The sequence below is a fragment of the Physeter macrocephalus genome, chromosome 10, assembly GCF_002837175.3.
Source record: "Physeter macrocephalus isolate SW-GA chromosome 10, ASM283717v5, whole genome shotgun sequence".
Lineage (NCBI taxonomy): Eukaryota > Metazoa > Chordata > Mammalia > Artiodactyla > Physeteridae > Physeter > Physeter macrocephalus.
The window spans coordinates 8,194,673-8,220,425 of NC_041223.1; the positions used below are offsets into that span (position 1 = coordinate 8,194,673).

Here is a 25,753-nt window from a genome sequence, read left to right on the forward strand (position 1 = left end):
AGAAAAATACATGTATTTCAAGAAAATGAAACCAACGTTCACCTTATAATCTAGAGTCATCTCCCTGAAAATTCGGTTTTCTAGATAAGATATGAGTATAGAATGTAAAGTTGAAGGTCACAGCATAAATAATAAATGCCTGATATGGAAAGCATTTAACTGGCTTAAATAATAGCTGCCTGTGCAACAGGACTCTTTCTTAACAGGGCTCAGAACAGATGCCAGGTCGGCAAATCCTGTCGCCCCTCTAAGAGGAGGCATGGTGTGCACTCAAGCCCTCCCACGTGGTCACTGCTACTGTGGACCCTCCCACAAGGTCTACACAGCCCAGGACACAGCTGCACCGGCCCCCTAGACCCACACCCTCCTCTCAGAGGGCCCCTTTGCCATTTATTTCCTCGGTCAGTGTCACTGCTCCAGTTGCCCTGGTGGGATGCAACACACCTTTTCTATATTTCATACTCTGGTGTAAGTTTGCAGTAAGAACATGAATGAGGCACAGTGAAGGCTGAACAATACCCACAGTGTGTTCGGCTAAATGCCATGCTTCTCGGGATGCCAGATGTAGCAAGAAAAAAAACCCAAAAGAAGCCCAGTTAAACTAGAATTTCAGATAACCAAGTAATTTCTTAGTGTAAGTATGTCCCATGCCATATGTGGAAAATATTTATACTAAAAAATTATTGTTTATGCAAAATTCATATTTAACAGGGAATCATGCATTTTATCTGGCAACCCTACATGCTCTGGAAAGGGAAAAATCCAGGAGAAGCCTTACAAGGTGAGTTGGTATTGGGTGGGGGCCGGGGGGCTACATCTCTCTACAAAGAATTTATTTTTTATTGGGGTAGAGTTGTTTTACAACGTTGTGTTAGTTTCTTCTGTACATTGAAGTGAAGCAGAGTTCCCTGTGCTCTACAGCAGGTTCTCATTAGTTATCTATTTTATACATATTAGTGTATAGATGTCAATCCCAGTCTCCCGGTTCATCCCACCCCCCCACCCCCCTTGGTGTCCATACGTCTGTTCTCTACATCTGTGTCTCCATTTCTGCCCTGCAAACCGGTTCATCTGTACCATTTTTCTAGGTGCCACATACAGGCGTTAATAGGCAATATTTGTTTTTCTCTTTCTGACTTACTTCACTCGGTATGACAGTCTGTAGGTCCATCCACGTCTCTACAAATGACCCAATTTCATTCCTTTTTTATGGCTGAGTACTATTCCATTGTATATATGTGCCACATCTTCTTTATCCATTTGTCTGTTGATGGACACTTAGGTTGCTTCCATGACCTGGCTATTTCTACAAAGAATTTTTTACTGATGGGACTATGTTCAGCCTCCCAGGGACAAGCAGGACCAGAGGTGAGAGTGTGGATTCAGTGGCTCAGAAGCAGTGGGAGGCGTGACACGGGTTTCCGCGCAAAAGGTGGTTTGCCGCGTGCAACCCTGATTTTGGAGCACAATCCCACCTACGTGAGAGTTCAGCACTTCTGTCTATCTGCCTGTCCTGAAGAACTGTCTAATATTTCCAAGGCGCTTTAATTCATCACAAATCCTCTACACTGGCAACATGCTGGCCATGAGGAGAATTTCTTTGACTTTGAGTGACCAGGGCTGAGCTATGATAAAGTGATATTCATAAAAGCACACTTCTGTGTTCATGTGTACACTTTTATATACCGTCTTTTATGCTTACTCTGGCTAAGACATGTGTAATAGTAATATCAGACGATTGTAATACCTCTGAAGAAATGGAGACAGCATCCCTAAAAATTGAATTTGATCATATATCATATAAAATATATATTATTATTTTTATAATAATAAAAATTGAGTTTGATCATATAATATGATGAGTAACATTTGATACTCATCAAATGTTTCACTATTATGCAGACAGTACAAGACATCTGGCTTATGTGCGAGCAGGAGGAGGGGAGAAGAAGCGAGAAAAGAAAAAAAAGGAAGAGAGATAGTACACATCAAAAGAGACAAAGAGAAATAGGGAAAAGGATGCCCAGTGTCTAATTTCTCATTAGGTATAATGCACTTTTCTTTAACAATTAAGATTTTAGTCTTTTTTTTTTTTTTTTTTTTTGTGGTATGCGGGCCTCCCTCTGTTGTGGCCTCTCCCGTTGCGGAGCACGGGCTCCGGACGCGCAGGCTCAGCGGCCATGGCTCACGGGCCCAGCCGCTCCGCGGCACGTGGGATCCTCCCAGACCGGGGCGCGAACCCGGTTTCCCCGCATCGGCAGGTGGACGCGCAACCACTGGGTCACCAGGGAAGCCCCGAGATTTTAGCCTTTTTAGACTTGGAAGATCTTTGAAAAAAATCAAATCATCTTAGGAACACAAGTAAAAGCACCATGGAATTCAAATGGCCAAGCCAGAGTGTTTTTGATACAGTGATTCCCTCTCTATAATTGATATATATCTTCCATATGTAAATACACATAAGTAAATATATTTATCTATAGTTAAATATAGTGAATTAGGTTTTGCCCCCGAAGGGTTTGAGGATAGTCTGTCAATATTTTTTGTGATATATATTTGTGCCTCCTTGAAGGTGACTGTAGAAATAGCAACAGACCCTGAGGCACCGGGGCTTGTTTTCTGATCTTTTCCTCACCCAGCACACTCTGATTGGTAGAGCAAATATCCCTGCCCTCGTGGGGCTGACGTTCGACATGCCCGCACTACCCGTGCTCTCATGCATCAGCTGCATCTCATGATAAGCATCAGACATTTATTTCCCTTTTGGTTTGATTCTGTGCAGGACTGGCCTCATGGCATGTGGTCTGTGCCATCACCGAGGCCCCCGCTCAGAAGGGCCTCATGCTTAGATTAATGCCCCGCTCTCTCCAGCCTGGAATTCTTCACACTTTCTGTATAAGGCCCTCCCCTATTTTTTTTTGCACTGGATCCAGTGGCCAGTTCCAAATTTAATCACTCCACCCTTGTGCTTCCAAGATCTCGCCGTTTTTTCTTCCTCATCACATCGGAGGATGTAACTAAAGAATGTGGTACTCTGCCTTCTGTCCTGACCACTCTTCTGTGCATTAAATCTCAGTTTTTATAACCTTTGGGACCTTGATAGCACTTCACAGCCAAGAACCTTCCAACCATCAAGCTTCACTGTGGTTTGGCTGACTGTGGGCGTATTTTACCTCATTACTCCAGTTGGTAGAGAACAGGAAGAAAAGCAGGATGCCCAGGTTAGGGATGAAGGCGGCAGGAGAAATCAGATTTTCCTAACCGTGGCCTCCAGTCCAGCAAGCCAGACACCCAGGAAGCAGTCAGGAGCCGCCGATGTGAAAATGCCGGTCTCCGGATGCTCAGACCTCTGCAGACGGGCAGTTTATCAGCGCTGCAGCCTGGAGAGGCCGTGGAGAGTTAGGTCTGGCTGCCTCTTATTAATTTGTTTTGGATGCTCCTGTAACTTACACTTGCTGCAGATTTGTGTTTTCAATAAATGACTAGAGTAAAACACATCACAGCTTTACCTGGCCAGCGTTGGTTGAAATCCACAGCTGGGGCTGGTATTCTTCAGGGCATGATAATCTTCTACCTTTAAGATACCCATCAGATCTCTAGAGGTAATGAGGGTTTCCCTTACTTGTGGGATTTAATCCATCCTACCTTGTTATCAGGCTTTCTTCACCTCAATCTGTTTTCTTGTTTGTTTGTGTTGTATCTGTGTGTGTGTATGTGTGTGTGTGATATACATATATATATATGTCTCATATATATAAATCACGTATATATAAATCACATAGCATACATATATATCTTTAGCACAAAAGAGGTCTCAAAAATGTTTGTTGGATTCGAATCTATATTTTGATTAATCAGAAACACTGTTCTCTGAAAAGTTTAGAAAAGACCCTGGCTATCTGTCTCCTTGTTTTCCAATCTGACTTTGTCTTTTGTAGGCGCACTGAACAGGCATCATTCCCCTCCTTCTGCAATGGTTTTGTGGAGTTGTATTTTCCGAGTGCCAAAAAGCTTTCAGCTCTAAAGTTAGTGATCAGATTAAACTCAGGTGAAATGCCTCACCAGGATATCAGAAAGATCTATTTTCTATTTTGCAGTCTGTAATACCCATTTTAGGTAAATCACAAGTATTCTAATAATAAAGGCTATTCCCCTAACAAAATTAGAGATGGCACGATCTTCCCTTTTTTAAAAAAACAAAACCCACAGCTTTCTCACAGAGAAAAAAAAGTCTAGTACCCGTGATCACAGCAGCCATTTAAATATACAAAGGCAAGGCTCCCCTAGCCCTAAACGTACCCCCTTTCCCTTTTTAGAGCTCTAGACTTTCCCTCTTCATTCTCAAACATTGAAAGCAGTTCATAGATTTTCAGGAACGATGGCACATTTTCAAACATTCCCTGGAAAGGGTGTAACACTGCATTTCTCATTTATCTAATCCCCTTACATCAGCCTGACACTTGCCACCCCAGACATTTTTTACTGCAGTTCGTTCAAGGGTGAACCAGAGAGAATTGCCTTCTTACCCAGAGGGGAAAGCTGTGAGCATCAAGGAACAAGCAAGGTGTCCTCAAGGAAGCAAGCTTGACAAATAAGACACAGCTCCATTATTTCTATCCCTTCTCCAAAGCTGTTTTGTTTCTAATCAATTTTTTCCATACGTTTTGACGCCTTCGGAAAAGTCTTGCTACTTTCCCAAGAAAAGACTCAGAGTGGAGCAAGCTTTCCAGGCCCACTGCTCAGCGTGTGCAGGCCAACATGTGGGAGGCTGTTGGTTTACAGAAATGGGATACACTCTCGGCTTGTCCTTCGTCAAGTCCTGTATCCCTACGGCTACTTCGCTAGCGTTGAGACTTGCAGGCATCTAAGGAAACACTTTTTGGAATCCATTTATTCTCTGGGCTTCTTGACTGCTAGGATGATGTCACCCACACTCCTCTTGTTTTATTCCAGATGTATAACAGTAACACAGACTTTGGCGGTCATTGCTTGTCTTTGCAGAGCCTTCGAAATGGCCTGCACTTCCAAAGATGGAGCTGGCACCGTTTCCAGCACTGACACTGGTCCAGCGCATATGGGGGTGGGAGTGGGGATAGGGTAGGTCGACTTCCATTCACTGGGGACCCCAATAACATTATAGACCCAAGAATATGTCTAGTTCTCAAGTTAGCAGCTTATTTAGCACTTCTTAGGGATCAATGAGAAGAGCTTCGGACTGCTTTCACCAAGTTATGGAAGGGCTACTAAATGCACTTACAGGGTTGCACAGGTATAGTGACTCTAACTAGCAGCATCTCCATCATGTCCTACCTCAGTCACCCCACGTGAAACTAGTGTGCTCGGGAAGCAAGCAGAGCTTCGATACAAATCCCCTAGACCCTTCTTCTAGCCAGATGGTCGACCCCCCCCATGCATGTTATTTCTTATATTGAGGTGCACATATGCTGGGAGTGAAAAGAGGGTGGTCTCGAGAAGGCAGTGTATTAGTTATCTGATGCCGCCTAACAAATGACCCCAAAACTTAGTGACCTAAACGATTATCCTTTATTATTTAGGACAGTTTCTGTGCATCAGGAATTCAGTTAGGGCACAGCAGGGGTGGCCTGTCTCTGCTCTGTGCCTCCTGGGGTCTCAGATGGAAAACTCAAAGGTTGGGGGTTGAAATCATCTGAAGGCTCACAACTCTCATATCTGGTTATTGATGTTGGCTGTCAGCTGGGGGCCCAGCTGGGGCTGTGGGCCAGGACACCCCCATGTGACTCTCACCCCCATGTGGCCCGGGTGACCAGCTGCTAAGCGTGACCACCTCAAGACAGAGAGAGAGCCAGGCAGAGCTGTGTGCCTTTACGCCCTGGCCTCGGCAGGCCTGTGGCACCCTTCCCACTGTGTTCTACTGGCCAAGACGGTCACCAAGGCCTGCCCTGGTTCGAGGGGAGGGAACGTGGACCTCCCCGCCCCACCCCGCTTTGCAGATATGTCGATCGTACTGCCTGAGTGTATGGGATGGGATGTGTATGGGTTCAGCCACCTTTGAGGAATTCAGTCTGCTGTGGGTACCTCCATGTACACTGGCTCTCCAGTGGAAGTGGGGGGTTCATTATCAACATTAAATAGCAAAGGCACCTCCTGAATAAATCCTACTGGAACTCTGTGAGACCTACAGGGACTCCAGGCCTCCTGTGGGAAACAGAGGTCAGAAAGCCCAACAGTTCAGTGAAAGCCCTAGAAGACCTGGCCAACTGGAAACAGCTGATTGCCCGACTCTGTCCCCAGTTACGCTTTTGGATAAACGTCTGGAGAGCACAGAGCTCAGCTAGTGAAGAGCCAGCTAAAGCAACACTGTAAAAACAATGCCCTACATTGGACTGTGCTTGATGTTTTTGTAAGGCCTGTCCCATCCGATTCACCAGAGAGCAAGCCAGTTGAGGTGTGGATGGTCTTTCACAGAGATTCCGTGGTTCAACAAGAAAGACACTTCTCTGTCCAAGGATTTTACTTTCTAGTTGGAGGAGACGGACAACAAACAAAGAAGAATAAACAAAGTGACAAACGAGTGAGAAAATGCTAGCGAGGGATGGACATTTTGGTAACACTGGCCCGGCGTGATGGTGGGGACGCCCACAGCATCACACCTAGCACAAGTCTTTTAAGAATTGTCATAGCATCCGTGGGTTCCCACCTCTTAATTCTCTTCCCTCCCTTCCTTAGCCCAGTGTTCTAGACATTATGAAAAGGAAACCGATGAAAGATGAGTAAGAGCTTCTGGCTGTTGAAAATATTTTCACAATATTTTTGAGTTTCTCAGATAACGCTGCATATAAATGTTGTTCTCTTCACCTGGAAGAAGGTAAACTGCAACTCCTTGGGAACCTGGCTGAAAGTCTAGGCATGAGGCTCCACCCTCCCCTGGGCTAACTTTTTCTTTCTTTTCACCTTGACTGATGAGGTGATCTCTCAGGGGGTCTCACCTCTTCCTCTCCCACCAAAACCCCCAACCACATTATCTATAAAAGACAGCAAGGAAAACACTAGATGCTCACAGTTTGCTATGCTTATCATTCTCTTTAGGTGGTGGGATTGCGATTTCTAATTTTTGGTAAATTTTATTCATTTCAACCTTCTTCTTAGTGTTTTCTGCACTCTCCACAAGTTTTCTTCAATGAGCGGGCATTCTCAAAAAAAGAATACACATTTTTTTTAAAAGCAAATATTGTTATTCCTCAGCTTAAAACCCTTCATTCGCCCTTCGTTGACTCTCCATTGCCTGAAGCAGAAAATCCAAACCCTCTGGCTTGGCCCCTTCCCCTCCAGGACCTGGCCCCTCCTCATCTACCTTTTCACTTCTTCCCGCCTCAAGCTCCTTCCCACCCACACCCCACTCCCTGCCCCAACACCACACCTGCCCAGCCACCCTGGGACCTGCCAGGGCCCTGCCACCCCCTCGCCCTCTGCTGGAGTCTCCCCTTGCTCCCTGCCAGCCCCCTGCACCCCTCCTGGCACACTCTGTGCTCTCTTAGGAGGCATTTCAAGCTCACCTCTGCTGACTCTCCATCTCCCTCTGTGCCTCCTCTCTCACCCAATCTTTTTCTTTCCTTTTTTAAAAAAATTTAAGTATAGTTGATTTGCAATGTTGTGTTAGTTTCAGGTGTAGGTCAAAATGATTCAGTTCTCTCTCTCTCTCTCTGTATATATATTCTTTTCCAGATGCTCTTCCATTATAGGTTATTCCAAGATATTGAGTAGAGTTCCCTGTGCTCTACAGTAGGTCCTTGTTGGTTATCTATTTTATATATAGTCGTGTGTATCTGTTAATCCCAAATTCCTAATTTATGCCCCCCTTTCCCTTTTGGTAACCAGAAGTTTGTTTTCTATGTCTGTGAGTCTGTTTCTGTTTTGCAAATAAGTTCATTTTATCATTTTTTTTAGATTCATCATATAAGTGATACCATATGATAGTTGGTGTGAGGTGATACCTCATTGTAGTTTTGATTTGCATTTCTCTAATAATTAGCAGTGTTGAGTATCTTTTCATGTGCCTGTTGGCCATCTGTATGTCTTCTTTGGAAAAATGTCTATTTAGCTCTTCTGCCTGTTTTTTAATTGGGTCGTCTGGGTTTTTTTATATTGAGCTGTATGAGCTGTTTTGTATTTTGGAAGTTAATCCCTTGTTGGTTGCATCGTCTGCAAATATTTTCTTCCATTCTTCAGCCACATGTAAAAGAATTAAATTAGAACATTCTCTAACACCATGTACCAAAAAACAAAAAAAAAAAACCCCTCAAAATGGATTAAAGCTGTTTTGTTTCGAATCCATTTTTTCCATACGTTTTGACTACTTCGGAAAAATCTTGCCACTTGACCAGACACTATAAAACTGTTAGAGGAAAACATAGGCAGAGCACTCTTTGACATAAATTGCAGCAATATTTTTTTGGATCCATCTCCTAGAGTAATGGAAATAAAAGCAAAACCAAACAAATGGGACCTGATTAAACTTAAAACTTTTGCACAGCAAAGGAAATGGCCCAGCCTCTTTCTAAAGCAATCTGCACGGCATCATGCAGCCTTTCAGGGCTGTTTCCTCACTAGACTGGAAGCACTCTGACGGTGGGCTCAGTGTCGTTATTACTTATGTAGTTCTTTCTCTCTTTTTGTCTTTGTGGAGTTCTTTGTGCCTAGCACAGTGTCAAACACACAGCAAGTGACCCATACGATTACTCACTGAATGTCTGCCTGAGTTTCAAGATGCCTACGTAGCAATTATAGATCACTAGAGTCTTTTTTCTTTTTCCAGTAAAGGCCGTTTGGGAATAAAACCACCAAGAGTCCTACACGCAAAGGAACATCCGAAACACAAATGGCTTTCTTGTGCTGTTGGCTGAGCAAGGTTTCCTCACTCTACCCGGGCTGCCTTGTGCTCTTCCAGGGGCCCCCTCCTTGCTTCCTCAACAGCCCAGACAGCTGGGACTTCTAGAATGTTCTATTCACATGTTTCCCCAGAAAGTTCCCTGGGGACTCTCTGACTGGTATACCATAGGTGCTTGTTTAATGCTCACGGCAGGATGAATTTCACACCTCGGGTGCTCCATGTGCCAGGAAGTGTCCCGTCAATATCCATAGAGGCATTAAAGATGGATGCGCAAGGCGCCCCTCGGAGAGTTGTGCAGTTTGCTTCCCGCGCTGGGGCATGCGATCAGTGGGGTGAGCGGGGCTCCCACCCCATGCCAGCACCTCCAGGCCCCTGGCCAGCCGCGGGGCTGCCCGCGTGGATCCGGGGAGTTCTGCTTCACGCCAGCAGAAAGTAAGCCAAGCGTTTGAGAAGCGCCTGCCTTTCTTCCTTCCCACGTTAAACTCCAGATTCTCGGTTACTTTTGAGTTGTCCTCCTCTGTCTTTTCTCCAGAGCTTTGCCAGTCCTGAGACTGAAGCGTCGCAGAGCGTCACCCTTGAAGAATGTGAAATGATTCCGTCCCAACACGGCTTTGCTTAATAACATGCTCTGCAAATTCAGGGAGCTCATTTGGGTAAAACACAGTTTTTCCTTTTCATGTGTTTGCTGCTTTCTCCAAACAGACTCTTGGAAAGACTGCAACGTCAGCAATTCAACAATTTGGAATTGAAAATTCTAGAGTCTGGAATTTCGTGTCTCTTCTGATTGAAAAAATAAAAAAATTCTTTGAAGTGTATGAATTCGTGCTTGGCAGTGCTTTCAGCTGGCATCGTTTCATTCTCACAGAGCAAGCTAAACCCTTCCCAGCAAGATTCTCTGCCTTCTAGACCTTCCACACAACCGGGACAAGAGTCCTCCCTAAAACGGAGCGTGGGTTCCCTTCCAGCACGCCGACCACAGAGAAGAATCCCCCCACTACCTCCTCTTCACTTTCCCAACTACCCTCTCACCATCCAAATTGACACACGCTGCGGAACGCAGCTCCTTCTGAAGTATCGGAGGATGGACGACGGGGTAGCATCCATCAGTCAGGTCTCCTCCGTCCTGGGCGGCGCAAGCATGGGGCAGGAGGTGTGTGACATTTCAGAGGAGGGGACAGTTCCACCCAACCGGGAGACGCGTGTGCCTCGCTCCGTCCATGGACTCTGCCTTCCTGTCACGGCAATGATGACAATGGCCAGTTTACATGTCATTTCTGCACTGAACTGGGTGCACAAACACCACTAGACTCCTTTGCTACATCCCAGAACAGCAGAGGAAAGTTCCACTTGGAGTTCGGGAGAAGTAAGTGTCCACTAAGTATGTTAAAGGGCTGCTTTATCCTAATGAAAACAAACTGACAGCACCTGCTATGCTAAGAAAATAACATGGCTGGGTCTCCTGAGCGTCCTCCTCATCCCGCACTCTGGGGATGGTTCGAGAGCGCCTGGGGGTGACTAAACTATTGCATTATTTTGAAGCTGAAAAGACAGAAACTTTAGGAGCCAAAAAGGTTTTTTGCTTTTTGAGGTAGAGATAAGCATACCTCTATTAGAGACGTTTGGTCACAGAAAGACTGCCTACCCATTGCCCAGAGGAAACCCTGAATGCGGCAAAGTAACCCAAACAAAGATGCTCCAGGCTGAGATGCTGTGTTCAACAATATCGCCTGAGCACACCACCTGCACCGTTGCCCCCATAGCTGGGCTGTCTTACGCCTGAGCATTATTGTTCTTAGGGGTGTGTGTGCCTAAGCACTTGTTCCCAAGAATTTGCGAGCTAAAGACAAAGGCAGTGGGAACATCGGGCTGATCTTCTCTTCCCCTGACCCTGGAGGGAAAAGTACGAGAAGGATGGGAACAGCGTGGCTCACACCCTGGGCTGGAGGTTTAGGTCTTCTGCGTGGTGTTTCCTAAGACTGAATAAGTAGCACTGCAGGAATGGGTGGTGGATGACTGTGGACTTTCTTGCTTTGGGGTGTTTGATGGGCTGTGATTGTCCTGTTTAGACCATGGAGCCAGACCACACGCTTTAGGTGGGAAGGGACTTTGCGCTGGAAGAGAATGGGTGCTCCAACCCAGTCATCAGAAGAAAGGTGACCCCTGGGGTGGGACATCTGGGGAGAGAAGGCTGTGAGCGAAGGAGAGTTGCAGCAGTTCTGGCGGTGGGTGGGATCCAGGGCCTGCCGCATGGCTGTGGGCTGGGGTCCGGGGGGGGAGGACTGTCTGGTAGGGCACCCCTGGGGTCACGCTGGGGCCTGTGTCTGGACCCTGAGAGCACACCCTCCAGGAGCAGCTGTGGGCTACTCTCTGAGCTGTGCTTTCCTAATCCCAAGGGCTCTTGGTAAAGTGTCACCGTGGACAGACTCCTGTCTCACTCTTGCTGTGTGGGGAACGTGTCAGTGAGGTGATCTCCCTAGGGCCACCAGCAACCAAGGCAGCAGTGGGAACCAGGGAATAAGCCAGGGGGTCTTAGCAACTCGCTCTGGCGGTGGGGTGCAGAAGGCAGCTTCAAAAATGGCCCACGATGACCCTGGCATTTACACTCTTATGCAATCCATCCCCTCGACTGACTTGCTTCTAACCAAGAGAAGAGAACAAAGTTATGGGGAGTCTCCTCTCTGATCACGTTGTGATTCTGTCTCGCTAGCAGACTCTATTGCATTCTTGACTTGCCCTCAAGAAGCCATGTTGGAGAGGCCCATGTGGCAGGAACTGAGGAGGCCTCTGGCCAACAGTCAGCAGGGCACTGAACCCTGCCAGCAACCACTTGACCTTGAGTATGAATCTTTCCCCAGTGGAGCCTTCAAATGAGACCCCAGCCCTGGCTGACAATTTGATTGCAGCCTGTGGGAGACCCTGAGGTAGAGGACCCAATTAAACCATGCTTAAATTCCTGACTCACAGAACGTGTGAAATAATAAATGTGTGTTTTTTAAACTGCTAGTTTGTGATTCTTTGTTATGCAAGAACAGATAAACCAATATAGGTAGTGTCCAAAAGATATCTGGGAAGATGTAATTGGGAGATGCTACTACTGGCAGTTAGAGCACCAGGGAATTACTACAGTGAAAATATGCTATTAAAAGGAAGACAAATTTATTTTATAGTCCCAGGTAGATGAGGTTAGAAGAGACTGGTTATTGGAGAAGTTGCCTGTGAAGTATTTATCTGCTAAAACTACGCTTCTCACCCTTTGCTCAGAACCCACCTCTACCCTCATTGTCATCCCATTACCTGGACCCTGCCTCCCTGCCTTCCTTGTTGGGTCAGTGACTCAGCTGGACCATGGGCCTGTCTTTGATTTTAGTTTATCCAAATGTAGTTGACTTCCACTGGCTCTTTGCATCGCATCTGGTGATCAAGGGCTGCTCCCCATCCCCTACAACCACCCCGTGCCCAGTTCTGGGTTTGGGGACATCATATCCCAAGTGGAACCAGAACTTCAGAGCCCTCATATGTCTACAAGGGAGATTAGACATGGTATGCAACTGTTCAGGAAAGGCTTATAGCAATTAATGTATAATCAGTTCAAAATGCGTTAGTAACAGGAGCAAAGAACAAGATTTAAGGGAATATCATACAACTTTTAAATCTAAAGTCTTTGGAGGACAGCCATGCCCCACACAGGATCACTGTTTCAAAAGGAATTCAGGGTAGAACATGGGACAAAATCCAGGCCAACCCATGCTGGCAATGTCACTTTGGCCTGTGGTCCTTTTACCAGATGTGATCTTTTGGTATCTGTTCATGACTGGTGGCAATTCCAGATGAGACCCATCACCATGAGAGGCTGGAGAAAGCTCAGGGGAAGTTTGTCATCCAGGAAGTTGCTACCTCCTGTCACTCCATACTTCTCAGCTTTACTCTGTCTCATGAAGACCAAGACCTAATTTCTCAATATGTTTCACTTGGTTGGAATCCAGCTGAAGTGGAGAATTTGGATATTTCAAAGTTTGAAGTTGGAATTATATCATCTTAATTCTTTTTCAGCCTTTTTAGCTTCACTTCTCAGATATGGTACCTGATGGACACTCCCTTCGAAGTTGCCTTCTTGATGTTGCAAGTTCTGACATAGCTACAAGGTTTGATGAAACACCAAAACACCTTTCAGCAATGAACAAAATGCTGTGTTTAGGAAATTACCCACATTTTTTTGTTGTCAAAACTATTTTTGCTACTTAATTTGCTTTATATCAAAGTGTTTGGATTAAGTTTACTTTAAATATAAACTGTTTGGAAGGCTTTCTTTACTACACCAGTCATTTGTACCTCCTCATTCTGAAAAACCATAAAAATACATCACCACCTAGAAATGAAGAAAGATGAAAGGATGCACGTGTGTGACCACGTTCTCAGGCTTGGCCATTACACAGAGGTTCCTAGACAAAGCTTAAATCAGACAATGAGGCCTGCAGCATGCATAATCTCCTGCGAGTTTTTGCAGATCGCGTTTTTGGTCTTGGGAAGCTGGTTGGTTGCTAGACAAGGAGGGAAGTGAGCTGGGTGAACCTAGGGGTTAACAAAACTGGGTACTACAGGGCGCTAGTGATGTCATAGCTCCAGACTCAGTGCTGGGCCAGATAACTCGCAACCCTTCTATCCTGATAAACTTAGTTGTCAAACCCTGTCCTCATCCCCGCATTGGAACGGATGAGTCAGCGAAATTCTATGGAGTAGGGTCTAGAGTGTGGGTGTGCTCATCTGAGGCAATATGAAAGTTCAGACAAAGGGAAAAAGTCAAACTGGGCGGCGTGGGCTCAACGTCCTTTCCTTGGCAGTGGGTCTCCAGGGATCTGGCCTTGGCCTGGGTTCTGGGAGCTAGTCAAGCATGGAGGAGGGATGTGGCTGCCGACCCAGAGCCCAAGATCAACGTTCAAAATCAAACAGGCAGAGAAAGAAGAATAGGAAGGGCCTGGGAACAAAGGTTGCAGCATGAGCGACATGAGCAAGGCCAAGGGCACAGAGAAGGGGCAGAGGGCAGAGACCGGGACATTCCGTGAGGTGCAGGGACCTCTGAGGGGCCCTATGATCTTGTTTCTGGTTGGAGAGGGAGCAGGAAGGCAGACCAAGCACAGCAAAACCTGGGTTCCCAGGCCAGGAGTGGAGTCTGAAGAGTTGCCAAGATGGAAGAGAGGCCAGAAGCTGATGTCAGAGCCACAGTCTAGAGTTAGTAAGACAAGACCAAGTTCAAATAAGGACCAGTAGCAAGTGAGATGGGCTGGGTAGATGGAAAGCTTTGGTCTTGACAGGAAGCCCGTTTCAGTTTCTGTCTGGATGAGCGAACAGTACATGATATATGGGTGGGTCAGGTATGTATTGACAGAGTCTGGGCTGGAAGGGATACTTTATGCTTAACATGGTTGCTCCTTGCACAACCAGCGATGGAAAAGAGCGTCAGTGGCTCAGGACAATTTCATCCTCGTGGGGGGTAAAAGAAACACAAATCGTAAGGCCCTGAGACCCTGAGTCTGTTGCTTCCCATTCATTCATGGGAAACTGCACCTACCTATGAGAATGAGCCATCTTTGAGGGCTACAGGGCAAAGGCTGGATTTCATTATCTGGCCTGGAGCTCCAGGCTGAGGTCTTGCAAGGTCGGGGAGGCAGGTTCTGAATTAGGACATTCAGTGGACATGTTCTGGAAGCCTGCTTCGTGCTGTCATCCAGGCTGAACCCTGGGGATGCTATTGCTGCTGGAAGAAAAACTGCTGAGGAGGGAGGATGCAGACCTATAGGCTAGAGGATTCATTTTTCGTTGCTGAATTTTAGCCATTATCAGATTTTCCTGCTTCAGTTATTTGGTCATTAGGATTTTTTTTTTTTAACCTTATTTTTTTCCTCCTAGGCCAGTAGGAAAATGTGTGTCTCACATTTCTCTTGAATGTCATCTCCACTTTCACCCAAGGGCAGGGGTGGATCTGGTTTTGTGGGGCCTGAAGCTTACACAGTTTGGGAGTCGTCCTATTTAAGAAAAAGAATATAAAAATGTTAACATGAAATTAGGTACATAGTGAAAATACGAATTTGGAATGAGAAGATAAGCCACAGTATGTTACAAATTTTAAAAAGCTGTCAAATAAACATCACTAGACCTAGAAAAATATCATACTATTTTTATTAATTAGCTGCCTGACTGTAATACCCTTTTCCTACTTTTTTGGCTGCATATTCTTTTTCTTTTTTTAGAGGTCATTCATTCAGTAGCCATTTATTGAATGCTTACTGTGTGCCAGGCCTTGCTCTAGGCTCTGAGGACACATCCATGAACAAAACAGCTTCTCTGTATCGTTCCAATTGTAGTGTACGTGCTGCCAAAGCGAGAACTTGGCTGCATATTCCGATCACCTCTTCATGTAGCAACAATTTTACACTATTTTTTGTAGAGAAAATGAAAAGCTACTTCAATCTTCTTTTGAGCTTGGTTGTTTTACCATCTGATAGTTTAGAAAAGTTTCCTTTAGCTTCTCAACTCATTTTTGATGATGTCGCGTAGAGTTTCGGGATCATTATCAAGCTTGGGAAAATCTCTCTCAATCTTCCTTTCCCGAGGGGCTGTTATGGACACACTCAACTTTTTGGATTACTGCTGCAAGTTCATGCCCTCTCAACACAGGAGTTCTTTTTTTTTTTCTCCTTACTTTTATTTTTTTAACATCTTTATTGGAGTATAATTGCTTTACAATGTTGTGTTAGTTGCTGCTGTATAACACAGTGAATCAGTTATGTGTATACATATATCCCCATATCTCCTCCCTCTTGTTTCTCCCTCCCACCCTCCCTATCCCACCCCTCTAGGTGGTCACAAAGCACCGAGCTGATCTCCCTGTGCTATGCGGCTGCTTCCCACTAGCTGTCTGTTTTACACTTGGTAGTGTATATATGTCCATGCCACTCTCTCACTTCGTCCCAGCTTACCCTTCCCCCTCCCCGTATCCTCAAGTCCATTCTCTACGTCTGCGTCTTTATTCCTGAACACAGGAGTTCTGATCAATTCTATTCTGCACTGTTCCCAACAAAGAAGAACAAAGCTGCACAACGTATTTATAATTCCACACACTACATTATGCAGTATAATCCCGGTAAGAGAGAATTTTAATCCTGAATAGGCATCAAGGAGGACTAAATCCTCTGCTTCCAATTCTCGTTCCTGACGCTGGAGGAACTTCTATGGGGTAACTTCTGATGCTATACATTTGAACCTTGTTTCTCCTCCACTGCTCACGGGCATGCAGGGTCAGGCACTGGAGCTCACATTCATGTTGCAATAATTCCTGAGTCTTTGTACATCTGTGTCTGACCTGGGGGACTCAGCAGGGGGGAGGCAGGAGAATTCCTGGAAGCTGCTCCTACATCAGCTGGCAATGATGTAATTGTGTGTGAAAACGGCTGTGAGATAAATCTCTATACGTGTGCGTGAGAGAGAAACGATACAAATGTATGTATCGCACTAAGCTCAACTCAACTTCTCTTTAGACGGATCACCCACAGGCCTGCTGACTTTCCAGTTCCACCTGATATGGGGGGAGGTATGACAAAGGGGGAAGCTGAAGGGCAGAGAGACAACGGTCTTGGCCACGAGCAGCCAAAATATCCTACTTTTACCTACTTTATCCTACTTTTACCAAAAGCATGTGATCTCGTGACCGTGTTGCTGCGGTCCGCGCAAGGTTTTGGAAGGAACTTAGTAAATGCAGAGCCCAAGATCAACGTGCCGGTAACTGGAAAGACAAACCTTTTCTCAAATGTACTCAGGAGTCCCGTTTTCAAGTTCCTAGATTACCTTTTCATTCCTAGAGAGAGCCGTTTTTAATTCCTTCTCTTTTTTTGCCCATTTTCTTATTTTTCTCCCGGTTTTCCCGGTAGGTACTTTGGCTGGCTTCCCACATGGTGATGTAAAGTACTTAGGATTTTTGATTTATGTTTATTGTTGTTACTTGAAAACTGCCAAGTTTTCAAATTCAAACGTTGATTGTGTTAGTGCAGTACCGAAACGCAGGGAGCGAGCCGCTCACGTCCGGGCCACGTGGCCGGTGTCTCTGCTTGGCCATCAGCTCCTCCTCTCACGGACTCAGGACAGTGAGTGACGTGACTATGCTGTGGGGCTCAGAAAAGTAAGGTTAACACTTATGTGGTTACATTGTAAATCACTAGATTGAAAAAAAAAACCGTGTGAAGAATTTAAACCTCCAGGAGTTCTGAAATGTTGTGGTGTATATGTTACAACATAGGATGTTGGCAAGTGTCTGGTTGTGTAAGCCCACGTGTTCTCACCGGGATCCGATGACTCAGGGTGCAGGGGGTGCAGATCACTCCGATCCGCGTGGCCTCCTGAGCAACCTGGGTTCACCGCCTGCCACGCCCAGCCTGGGGGCACCTGGCCGCTCCCAGACCAGGACACGAAGTCACTTCCTCCACAGAGGCACCCGCACCCCGGTCCTGAGGAGCACGGAAGCTGCCCCAGGTCCCGTGGCTCCAGGTAAAACTCGTTTAAAAATTAAGTTCCAGTATTTCAGCTTCAACTTTTCAAAAAACGTGTTAAAAACTGTCCAGCTTTATCAATTAACATATATTAAGTTCACACATAGTCTAAATAAATCCTTTCACAATGCACTGTATGGTCCTAGCTCAAAATACAGATTGCAAGAATTCAGAGGCATTCTTGATATTCTGATATAAATGGTCTGAGAATTGTGATTCTTACGGTTTACAAAATAGAGGTTAATTATTTAGTAAACATGGATGTATAATAATTTTATGACCTTTTAGGGAAGGGTTACCGATACTTTTCTATACCTAAGGAGGCAAAAGACCTGTACTCCAAAAACTATAAGACCCTGATGAAAGAAATTGAAGATGACACAAAGAGATGGAAAGATATACCGTGTTCTTGGATTGGAAGAATCAATATTGTTAAAATGACCGTACTTTGCAAGACAATCTACAGATACAATGCAATCCCTATCAAATTTCCAATGGCGTTTCCCACAGAACTAGAACAAAAAAATTTTAAATGTGTATGGAAACACATGTCTTTCTTGAGAAAGGAGAATGGAGCTGGAGGAATCACACTCTCTGACTTTTTAAAATATTTTCAACCCTAACACAAAAAGAACCTTCAGGAACTCCTTTTGTTCCAAGAAATGGATGTTCTGCAGTGTTTGTTCAAATGAGAAGGGTCTTGGGAGGTAGAGTAGCTGGTTCCCCATTTCCCTTCAGGGCAGGACCACAACTCAGACCCCGGAAAAAATATTTCCCATTGAAGAACCTCCAAGCAAGAAGATTCCAGAACGCATTCATTCCGTTAGTCATTTAACAATCATCTACTTAGCATATTTGGTGCCACAGATGAGATGCTGGGGATGGGAAGAGATGGGAACGGGCCTGGGAAGCCCTCCCAACTGACGTGGGGCAAAGCAGCTAGACGCACAGTCCTTGGGAAGATGGAAAGAGTGAAGGGCACTGCCCATGTTGGCGGTCTGTGGGCCAGGTCTGGCTCCTGACATAGTTTGTTTGGCCTGAACAGTGTTGTGCTAGATTAGTTTTTAAAATTATGGAATAGTTGCCAACCTTTAAAAGCCTGGAAAATCCATGCACACTCATGAACAACTCACTCCCTACACACATTTACAACCAGATGTCCAACGTCTTTTTATAAACTCGGGAGGCCTAGAGACAACTGGGCCCACATTTCCGCCTCACTAGGGGCACGTACTTTGGTTCTCCACGGCACCCCCCCCACTGCCCGTGGACGCCCCAGAAGGGCCACCTGTGTTACCAGCCAGACCACTGGCTGGAAACAGCCACAGATGCAAGCAATATATGTAAGGTACATTTTCTAACAGCTACATTTTTCTAAAAAAGGAGAAAGAAGCAGGTAAGAGGAATTTTAGTAATACATTGTGTTTAACCCAATACGTCAAAAATGTGGTGCCACCGATATAAAGATTATTGAGATACTTTATGTTCCTTATTCACACTAAATCTTCAAAATTCAATGTTATTCTTACAGCACATCCCATTCAGACTCTCCCCATTTCAGTGCCACAGGGGTGTGCAGACAGGACAGCGGAGGGTTACAGCACGGTACAAGGTGCAGGGCTGGATGGTGGAAGACTGGGCTGGAGAGAGAGGTTGACCCCAGATCATGAGTGGCCTTAAAGGGGTTGCTTTTTGTACTTCCTTTTATCAACAATGAGAAGCCACTGGAATTCTGTTTGGGGCCTTCAGTTCCATGCTTTGAAAATCCTTTCTTGTGTCTAACGTTTCTCCTCTCACATTTTAAATCCACTTACTCGTGGACTTCTGAATGTATTTGGAGAACAGTGGAGCAGGAGCTTCTAGAGGTTTCCAAACTCTTTCCTGTAGAGTGCTGGGGATCCCAAGTCGGGACCTCCGAGGGATGGGGGCTGGGACAGCTGGACCTGGGCCCCATCTGGGCACCAACGGGAGGAGCTTCCTCAGTTTTACATGTGGTGGGTATGTGCAAGATTATATTTATAGAAAGAGCTCTTCTGTTTTTTGTCTTTTTTTTTTTTTTTTTTTTTACTGCTTGAAAAACCCTTTATGATATTATCTTCCAGAATACATATAATAAAATAGTCTCTTTCACGTTAGCTGTTTAAGTACTGGGTGTGTTTCCCATTCTCTTCATATGTCTTTTATGGATTCTTCATTCACTTTAAATCCCTTTATCTGGGTTAGTCCGATAAAACTGGGTACCAAAAATACTCAAATTATGCCAAAAGAGGCCTTTAAAAAAATATAGTCGCATGTAATGCCTTAAAATCCTAAAGGGGTTATTTAGTTACCATGCATCTTCAAAAATCTCATGTTAATTAGTAATTATGGATCTGATTGTATAATTATAAGATCTGAAAAGTAACTGTTCGATTTAGAAACTCTGGCCGGGCCGTGGATACACCGCGGAGGCGCAGCCGGCGGCTGGAAGGCCTAAAGCCTCAGTCGCCCGAGAACCCCACCTCAGTTCTGCGGGCCAGACGAGTCGAACCCAGAAGAAAAGAGGGAGCCCGGGTCTCCTCGGAGGGTGCGGCCACCCGGCCTGGGGCCTCCCAGACATCAGCCGGAGACAAGCCGGAGATCACCCAGTCTACGGGACGAGGCAGGCTTGGGGTCCCCCCGAAAGCGGCCAGAGCCGGGCCCAGGCTCCCCCCAGCAAGACTCAGGCCTGGAGTCACCCCAAAGACAGCCGGAATCGAGTCCTGAATCCCTCCGACCGCAGCCAAAGCCAAGCGGGGCGTCGCTGAAGTTTTCCCAGGACCAAGAAGAAGCGGACTCGGAGCTGCCCAGGAGTAAGGAGGGGCCGCCCGCGGGGGCCCCCCGACATCCGCTGCAGCCGGGCCCGGGGTCGCCAGAGCCCTACCCGGGTCCCGAGCCCGCTCGGCCGCTACAGGGCTGACACCGCAGGGCCCGGCTCCCCCCGGGATCTGCGGGAGCCGAGCAGAAGCCACCGCCGGCCGGGCAGCCGGAGAGACACGGCCTCGGGCCAGAGCAGCGACGAGGGCCTTCAGCCCAGGCCCCAGCGTCCAAGACCCCGAAGGAGGAGGAGGTCCCTAAAGTCCCGAAGGGGAAGCCCAGGTCCGGGCGCGCGCGGAAGGACCGCTCCAAGAAGAGCGTCTCCCAGATGGTCCAGGACAAGCCCTGCGCGCGTGCTGGCAACGGAAGGTGCAGGACCGGCAGGCGGCAGGGCTGGCCGAGGACTCCGCCCGCCCGGCACCTGGAGGAGGGAAGCGGCGGCGGCGCGCCGAGAACCCGGAGCGGGAGCGGGCGGAAGGCGGAGAGCGTGCAGGCGCCCCGGGACCCCGCCGGCCGCAAGCGGGCGAAGCAGCTGCAGCTGCGCTCCGCTGAGACGCTCCGAGCTCAGGGCGGCCGAGGCCTTCTGTGGCCACCCGCCTCTGCTGACCCAGGACTCCACCTCCGTGGCTCCAAAACAGGGGCTCCACCCGAGACGGGGCCCCGAGCCTTGCAAAGGGCTCACAGGCAGGTCTCTGTGGCGCAGAGACCCAGAGGTAGCCGGGGACCTGGCAGAGCCTGGAGGAGGGACGAGGGTCAGCTCGCTCCTCCCCCCCGCCGTCCCCTCTCCGCTCCCCTCCAAGTGCCTTCAAACCGCGAAGAGTGATTACTGGTTCCTCAGGGAGCTGGTGACCGGAGGGCGACTCCCCAAAATATGTATGTTCTGTCTCAGAGTCCTGGGTCTAACCCAGGCCAGGAGGCCGGAAGTCAGGAACCCACCTCTCCACACACACCCCTCCCCAAAGGCTGCTTTGGGTCCCCCTGTATCCCGTTGACCCTGTCACCCAGCGGACTGAATCCAGCTCCGCCCCACTTTTCAACCCTTAAGGTTAAAATGGGGAGGTTGCAGCGGGCAGGGTCTATCTAGCTCCCCCTTTCCTGTACCAGACTCTGCAGAAGCCCCAGAGATCTGATTAACGCACGCCATCCAGTCTACAGCAGAAATATTTATTGAACGCCTACTGTGTACAGGCACAATTCTAGGTACCGGGGAATACAGACAAGAGTCCCTGCCCTCAAGGATCTTTCATTCTGATGGAGAAAACATAATAAACAAATAAAATGTAAAAAAAAAAAAACTGTTAAACTTCATTTTTATTAAATAAATCAGTAACAGATGATCAGAAACAGATTTTCCACAAAGAGGAAGTAGAGTATGCAGAACTGGCTTCTAAACCTTCCAACCAAACTGACCAAGCTCACCCACTCCCTTCCCCAAAGCCATTTGTAAGTTGATCTCTTAGCAGAAGAAAGAAAAAAGACTTCCCAGTTTTGTGACTTATATGGAACAAAGAACACGTCTCTGCCTCTAGACCGTGACCCACTCTGACTTTCCTGTGATCTGTGCCTCCTCTCTGTGTGGTGAGAGGGGGAACTCCCACAGGAAAGCTCTTCTGGATTGCTGGGGACGGACTGCTTGGGAGAGTTTATCTGCCTCTGTTGCTGAGTTATCTGGTCTCCCTTCTTCCTCTTCTCCTCACAGGCTTTCTTTTGAGTTTCATTGATAATTGATCATATCTTACCTGCCACTCCACTGCAACATTTCATGATGGTTCCAGACACTCCTCCACCGCACCAGGCTGTTTGTTTTGGGGAATTCCCTCAATCTGATGAATCTGATGTGTCCAGGCAAAGCCTGTGACAGAAACGCACCCAAACCCAGAAGTGTTGGCACAGGAATTCCTCAGGGTGTGTTCAGTTGAAGGGCTTCTCTAAACCTCCTCTGTATCCCTCACTGTCTTCTGAAAAGGCACGAAGGGAAGCCACATGTGACTGTAATTTACAATGGCTAATGAACCAGGGCTGGGCTGGGGAAGGCATGCTGAGGGACTCCGAGGGGGACAGCGCTGTGCCCCAATACAGGTGTTTAGACATTCAGCCATTCATTCCACTAAATGCACTAAGGGCCTCATCAATCCAGGAAGGGGTGGGCGCACAAGGCATCGACCAGAAAGCGAATCCAAGGCTGGAGAATTGAGTCTAGAGAGAAATACGGGGACGACACGAGATGGTGCGCCCATGCATGTCACACCCACAAGCAAGTCCCAGCTAGATGGCACTGACTCCACCCCTTCGCTCTTGCGCAAGAAAGTATAGAAGAATGCAAAGGAGATCGCTGCTCTTGTAGGCATACATCTGAATCAGTTCTAATTTACATAAAAAAGTAAATCATTTGCAAATTTTAGTACTTGAATATCAACCTATCCCGTTCCTTAGAAATGATCCCAACAACCTATGTGTTTCGGCAACAAGTTCAAGGGTAAAGCAGACACCAAACATCCCAGCAGGAAAAGATGGCCCATTAAATGGGGATAGTTAAGGAAATTTTAATACTGTGATTATCTGCAAAAAATATGGGTAAGCTTAAATCATCATGGAACAGTGAAGCACGATGGGGCCAGATACAGCAAGGAGACTTTATCCCCTCAAGCCTGAAGGGAGAAGGGTAAAAGGCTCACCAGATTCCCGAGGGAGAAATAGGGTCACCTGGTGGAAGCTGCAGCCTTTGGGGAAGCCACTGACATCTGTGGCTCAGCTCCCATCTTCTGAGTTCCTGCTTATAAATGCGGCTGTAAGCAGAGGACAAGGGATGGTGCTGAAGCAGCTCATGGATCCCAGCCCCCCTGCGCACAGAGCAATTTGGATAGTAGTTCAGAGGATTAAAGGGAAAATGTCCAGCACAGGAATCAATTCCAAGAGGAATTGGGTGGGGGTGCGGGGGAAATGGGGGTGTTCGTCAAAGGGTACACGCTTCCAGTTATGATATGAATAAGTTCTGGGGATGCAGTGTCCAACATGGTGACTCTAGTTAACAATACCGTATACTCGAAAATTGCTAAGAGAGTAAAACGTAAATGTTACCACCACCACCGTTAAAAAATGATAATTACGTGAGGTGACGGATATGTTAGCTAACCTTATTGTGGTAATCATTTCATAATATATATATACACACATATATCTGTAGGTATCAAATTATCACATTGTACATCTTACACTTACACAATATTATATGTCAATCATATCTCGACAAAGGTGGGGGAAAAAAGAGTGGTGTGGAGCTAACCTATAGGTCTACTTATCAGGTTTAGAGGTATTTAAGGAAGATGGGATTGAGAGGCTTATCTGTAGAGCTGAAATAGGGGTAATACAGTTGACCTTTGAACGACACGGGTTTGAACTGTGCAGGTCCACTTATAATGGCTTTTTTTCAATAAATGCATCCTACAGTACTATATGATTCACAGTTGGTTGAATCTGAGGATGTGGAACCTCAGATATGGAGGGCCAACTGTAAAGTTATACTTGATTTTTGACTGTGTAGAGGATCGAGGCTCTAACCCCCTCATTGTTCAAGGGCCAATTGTATTCAAGGTCCGAGACTTCATGGGGCCCAGAGGTATGTTTGAAGGCTGAGGAACCCAAATGCTAGCAGGTGGGGATCTCACTGGGGCATGGAGGGTTGACTTAACCACAGCCAGTAGGAGCATGAATAGGTCTCTCTGCAGGCTGAACTATAATCGAAGCATTTTGGCTCAGGGCACGGTGAAAGTCTGTTGCTGTAACTCTGACAGCCGTGTAGACTATAAGAAATGGGGTGGGCCAAGCAACAAAGGCAAGTAATGTTATGCCTGAACTTGAAAAGCATATTCTGGGTATATAAACATACAAAATACATATGTTTGTAGGAATGGAAAAATTACAATAACTTATCCATTTTTCCTGGGGATTTAGGAAAATAAATTGGGTCATTTTTCAGGTCCATTGTTTCTGGTAAAGTAACATATAGGCACACAGGTAAATATACAACTATTTGCAACAATCTGAGTTTTGTCACAATAACTTAACTCTGTAAAATTTACAGTGGTTCTGCCTCAAAGGCATCATATTTACCATGGGGCGCTGTCTTTACTGAAATGCATTTGGGTGTGTGTGTATTTTTCACTAGAAGAACCGCCACAAATTCAGCAATGGCTTGGGTGTGTCAGTTCTGCCAGAATCCAAGGACTTGGACCGATGAAGCTCTTTTTTTTTTTTTTTTTTGCGGTACGCGGGCCTCTCACTGCTGTGGCCTCTCCCGTTGCGGAGCACAGGCTCCGGACGCGCAGGCTCAGCGGCCACGGCTCACGGGCCCAGCCCCTCCGCGGCATGTGGGATCCTCCCGGACCGGGGCGCGAACCCACGTCCCCTGCATCGGCAGGCGGACTCTCAACCACTGCGCCACCAGGGAAGCCCCGATGAAGCTCTCTTCCAGGGCAGTAAGACCCTTCACACATATGATATTCTTAATAGAATTCTGTGGCTATAATCTTTGGAGCTCACATTTAAGATAGTTATGATTTTTAGCCATATTTCCTTAAGGAAAAATTAAAAGTCATCCATAAAATTCACCATAGAACACTTCAACCAAAATATTTTTTAGGAAAATGAGAATTGGCTTTAATAATGGAGAAACTAGTAAGCTATAAAATGAATTCATAACATGGATTTCACCAATTCTGAACTCCTTTGTTGGGCTGTTGAAACTGAGCATGCTACATAAAATCAACAAGTTGTAATACGATAATGGAGACGACTGGGGCTTTCGGGAAACTATCGACATCTTTTGTGTTTATATAGAACATCAACAGCCATGACAGAGTATTATCTTAAGATATAGTGCATTGAATAGTGTTCTCCCGAAAGATATACTGAAGTCCTAATCCCCAGTACCTGTGAATGTGACTTTATCTGGAAAGAGTATCTGCAAATATAACCATGTTAAGATGAGGTCGCTGTGGGTTAAGGTAGATCCTAAATCCAATGACTGGTGTCTTAATAAGAAAAGGAGAGAGAGATTTAGATACAGAGAGAACACACTCCCATTGGAAAACAGTTATACCCCAATAAAGATGTTAAAAAAAAAAAAAGAGAGAGAGAACACACTCAGAAGGAAGAAGTCCACGTGAAGACAGAGCAGAGACTGGAGTAAGGCAGCTCCAAGTAACGCCAAGCATTGCTGGCAACACCAGAGGCAAGAGAGGCAAGGAAGCTTCCTCCCCTAGAGCCTCTGGAAAGCCTGGCCCCGCTGACACCTTCATTTCAGACTTCTGGTCTCCAGGACTACGAGAGAATAAATTTCTGTTCTTTCAAGCCACCTGGTTTGCGGGAATTGTGTTGAGTCAGCTCTAGGAAACTGATACAAATGTAAACAAAAGTTTGAACAAACTAACATTTTCTGTTAGTAACAGGAAGTCACCAGGGCACTTCCCTCTCTGGCACTCCCCAGCCCCAGCCCATGACTGAGTCCTTTCAG

At 46.4% G+C, this 25,753-nt stretch overlaps 1 pseudogene; it reads left to right on the plus strand.

Annotated features, from left to right (window-relative positions):
- The window catches only part of LOC112064626 (coiled-coil domain-containing protein 86-like), an 87,386-nt pseudogene extending 66,132 nt beyond the window's left edge, over positions 1-21,254 (plus strand).
- The last annotated feature ends 4,499 nt before the right edge of the window (positions 21,255-25,753 follow it).